Source organism: Thunnus maccoyii, chromosome 19 (genome assembly GCF_910596095.1).
Source record: "Thunnus maccoyii chromosome 19, fThuMac1.1, whole genome shotgun sequence".
In the NCBI taxonomy this organism is placed as follows: Eukaryota; Metazoa; Chordata; class Actinopteri; order Scombriformes; family Scombridae; genus Thunnus; species Thunnus maccoyii.
Window position 1 is genome coordinate 5128266 of NC_056551.1, and position 5217 is coordinate 5133482.

Here is a 5217-nt window from a genome sequence, read left to right on the forward strand (position 1 = left end):
ACTTTGTGGAAAGGAGAAGGGGAACAACAGGTTATGAAGAGTCCATGGGGAGCACTATGCATGTGTCAGTAGCTCAGCTTTATCTCTGGGGATCACCCCCAACTCCAGGAATGGTGTCCAAATTAGGAAATATGCGTCATGTAGCAGGTGGATGTGACTCCCCTTGTTGAGACCTGCTGATAGATGTAACAGCGGAACAGAGGAGAGAGACTGATATAGCGATATAACTGACCTGCACGCTGGTATTTGACATGGGTTTTTCTTTCTTACTGAAAACATCATTCATCAACATCATCATTTTAAAAATATTTGTATGAAACAAATATTCATAAAAAACTATTTGTGCTTTGCCATTTATGTTGTATCAGGCACACCCCTAAAATTCACCTGTGCCTGTCTATCCCAGTCCAAAGGCCAAAGGACTGGAAGCAGTTCTTTACCAGTGAAGCTAGACCAAACTCAGAATAATGGAATCAGGCTGCAGTTAAGAATAAAATATAATAATAAACAATAGGAATACGGACAGCACCACTCTGCCATTGCAACCCACATTGTGGTCAAAGGTGGTATTATATCCGTAGTGGTAATGACTTGGAAAAAGTTTAAGAGACTTAAGCTCTACTATTGAACTTTGTACTGTGAATGAAACTTGGCATGACGTTCAAGACTTAATGCAGGACACGTTTTGAATGGGCACTGCAGGCCTCTGGGATCTGACATGCTGAGCAGGACAAAGAGAGAGAGAATGAGCATGCGCAGGAGAAAAAAACAGGCAGTAAAACTAGCCAATAGGAGTGCAGACACATTTGACTGGCAGCAGAATCAACCAATGGAAGGCTGCAAACTGCTTCTACGGCTCACTGGTGAAGTTTCTGTCTGGATTTAAACCATTTAATTTAAATGGTTCTAATGCTTATTAATTCTCAGGAACCACACACATACATATATATATATATATATGTGTGTATATATATTATCAATTCCTTATTGTTTTGGAATCTCTCTATAGATTTATGTATGTATGTAAGTTTGTCCTTCGCATAGCTCGAGAACTAGTGAACCCAAGTGCAGAACACTGAGACAGGAGGCAGTGAGTAGTTTTGGAAGATTGTTTATTGTAAGGTGGTAACAGGAAGGCCCAGGCAAGGGCTTGGGTAGGAGCAGGAACTGGGGGCTGAGACTTTGGCATGAAGCTGGGCAGAGGGAATGCTGAGGGGAGCCAGGTAGAGGGATTCCCCAAGAGCAGGGTGTTGTGATGTGCTGACGAGGCAGGAAGGCTGGAGACAGGGGCCAGAGTCAGGTAGAGGCAAAACTGCAGGCACAGAGGAAAAAAAGGTATTAGCAATGTGACTGACTATAGTAACAGAGTCTACGATCTGGAGATGAGATGGAGGCTGAACCAAATACCTATGCAGGAATAACGATGGATGGCAGCTGGTTGCTTGACTCCCGCACATCTGTTCCCACTCCTGTAATTAAGCACAGACACAAGGAAGGGGAGAGAGAGAGAGAGAAAGTAGCTCCTACTCACTCCCACTGCATCACAGAGTGCACTCTCTTTGTAGTCACACTCATAGCTGAGTGAAGTTCCCTTCATTAAAGTGTAGGGTATAAATACAACGGCAAGCTTTGGGACGAACGTCACTCTCTCTGGTGGAAATAGGAACTGTCGTAACTTTTTGTCACCATGGTTTCTAATCAACAACTGTCGGGATCTTTGACTGTATATAAATATTTATATACTTTATATACAGTCAATGGTCGGGGAGCGGTAACCTTTGCCATCATCCACCAGCTGTTGCAAGATGAGAGAAGGAGATTTTCCAGAAAGTGTAGATGTTTTTTTGAGTGTTTTATCTTTTTACTATCAAAAATACAAAGACACATTTCTTGGGTATAGACCACATCACTACACTCCTTGCATAGTGATCCTTTTGTACAAGTGGCGATGAGCCATTTTTCAGACATGCCATTTTAAAGACCACTTGCTATGATGCAATTCAAAAATGTTTTCCTTCTAGCTTCGTTATTCACATCAAATATCCTGGGTTATATTGTCATTTGCTAAATTTCACATGTAAATGGCAATACAATGGCACATTAACACTGCAGGTATTACTGAAAGCCTGTTGTGCATTAATAGAATTTATCTGTGGTAATTACATTTGTGCACAAACATTAATGAATGTTTTCCCCCTGAAACAATAAATGTGTTTACCTTTTCCTTTATATATTTGTAGTCAGAAGTAAAGTTAGCTCATGCCACTAACTGGGATATAACAACCAGAGGTTGTGAACATCGTTGTCTCTGGAGATATGAAGGATACACAAAGTGACTGTCAAACTTATAAAAAATGTATTAATGTTCCATTGGAAATAAATTAAACAACGTACAGAAGTTCCTGTCCAAACCCGTTTTGTTTAAATAAAAAATGACACTAATTTCAAACATATAGGTAGACTTCTTCATATATAATACAACATATACATATATTATAATATGAAAATTACTCCCAAGCCTCTTTGGTTGCATTTCTTTTCTTTGTAAACATCTTCTCCTTTTGCATTCTTATGTTTATAAGCTGCTTGTTTTTAGCAAAAGTCCCTGTAAATATACAACACGTTACAATCAAATAAACATGTCTACCGTTTTCTAGACTAGAGAATGGTGTATTTGATCCTTAATACAATGTAACCTTTAAGTTTTTAACATCTGCGTGGCAATATTAAATGTTTGTTAGTTTGAGCAGTTTACTAGTAAATGTTTGTACAGGTTGTCGCAGGGAACCATACCTTTCAGACCAGACCCAATTGAACAAACCAGGTCTTGCAGAATCTGAGACCTGACCTGAGACCCAGTTATATTTTTGTTATAATAAATATATTATTAACAATATTAATATTATTTCTTCTTCAAAGACAAAGTTATTTGATTGCTTTGGCAAGGGTAGGGTTAAACATAAAAAATAACTAATCTGGCAACGGCAATAGACCATATTATCTGCCTTACCGGTTAGTAGATTAACTTTGCCTTTTCTGCATATCAGCCAGATGGACGTGGCTGGTAAACTCAAAACATCTTTCCCAACTGAACCTGACAACAGTTCAAACAGAGAATCCAGAACAAAACATTTTACAGTCACAATGTTCTTTAAGCGTAAGAGTTGTGGAGGAAGGTTGGAGGTTTTGTTGTCGGAATGAGGTCATGTTTCCACTATGCAATGGCCTTCCCTGAATCATTGGGGATTTTAAGGAGCTAACCTTTTGCAAGTTTTTGCTTTATTTCATCCATTACTGACTACTTGCTCTCCAGGCTAATGTTAATGCTTGGTTATGCTGTCTCTCTCGCAGATGATTGGCAGTGAGAGAAAGAGAGAGAAGGATAATTTTATTATTAGATACATTTGAAAATACTCCAAAACAAGCCCAAAGCTTCACGAAAAAAAAACAGCCCAAACCCAACAGCCCAGCCCAATGGTTCCTACTGATATAAAGCTTTAAATTTGGGTCACAAATATATTTTTATTTTTGCAAAAGGCTCTGTAGGGGACTGTAGTTTTTAGCAAACGTTATTCCAACAGGAGTCAGTAGTACATTTGTTGGATTGTTTGTTGGTTTTCAGCGTCAGATTAGGACACATTTGGTGCACTAGTGAGAATCTACTGTACAGCAGCAGGACAGTGTATATGGGATCACATCAAAATAAACTACAGTGTGTGTGTTCATGGTAATGAAGGAACATGTCACCCTGTGCAACAGAATTTTATAATGTTTTTTAACCCTCTTTTGGAGAAAAAACAGTGTCGTGGTGTCATTTTAACATTTGCAGTTTCATTTACTGTTTAGAAACTGACTACAATTAATTAATAAAGGAATGAATGAATCTGCTCTGGGAGAGATGGTCACCGCCTGTTTGACAATCAACTGTCACATTCTCACTCGGCAATTAAATTAACAATGTAGTGCAACCATTAGGCATTAATTTCTAAACTATTAGTGTCTAGATAACATAAATTAATGGCAAACAAACATTTCAAGCTCCACTATCGCCCCTTAGAGACTGCAATGTTTATTACAGATATAATATAAAAGCATTACAAGACAAAAAAAACACTTATGATTTAGCTGACTGAATGTTAAGAAAAGTTTAGAGGTGATTGCTTATAAAGTCAATGTAAAGAGGTGACTGGTCGCTAATTGAGGCAAAGACTCAAATCTATTAACTTGAGACTTAAAAATGTACACTTCTCACAGGTCTTCATGAGTCCAACTCACAATCGTACAAAGATGAGAGGAGAAAGGAAAAAAATGGATGAATATATCAAACAGAACTGGAGTTCCTGGTGATTTATGAGATCAGTCTGAGCTTCCATATAACAACAGACACTCAACACACACCAATCAATGTGTACATTGCTAGCTAACTAGCTTGCTAGCAATGTATACAGCTGGCATATTGGCTGTTTGGGGTGAATAAACTCAAAATGCAAAAACAGTCCAGTGGTCCAATTTGTGTGAATAATGCAAGACAAAAAATTTGCTTCACATTTTGTCTGAACACACTTTTAGAGCTTTAGTGGAAAAAATGTAAAGTTTATGCTGAGGGTGGCGCTAGAGGAACAGTAATGTGCTCATTAAACTCTACAGCGTTAATCCTCTGGTGACCATAAATTTCAACGACAAATGATTATTTAGGATATCTTGCTGTGTGTGTAAATGTTGGACCAAAACATATCGCCATCCTCAGGATGCTAAATGCATACTTCTTTTTAAATTATATCATGACGCATCCTCCTTGTTTTTTCCTGCTTCTCCCTAAATGACGTGACGATGCACTTGTGAGTAATCCATCATTAGAATTTACCATTTCCTTTTGGGGGTTTTTTTAATAAGCAAAATAAGATAAGTGAAATGAGAAAATAATTCCACTTGGTAAATCTGCATAATTTAGCATTTCTTGCATTTTCATTTGAAACTCTGGTTTCAAAGACACATCCGGACTAAATGATGAAGTTATTAAGTTAACTTTTATCTCCTTGCGCTTAAATCAGCTGGAGGAGAGCGGGAACACCTGCAGAAGGTATCAAACAGCAAGACAACAAACAATGAGCCTCTGTTTGATGTCCAACTAAAAACGACTGGTTGTGAATCCAAACAAAGTGACACCTGCTAGAGATTCAGGAGGGTCAAGGTCAGGTTCAGGCAGCAAAAAACAGA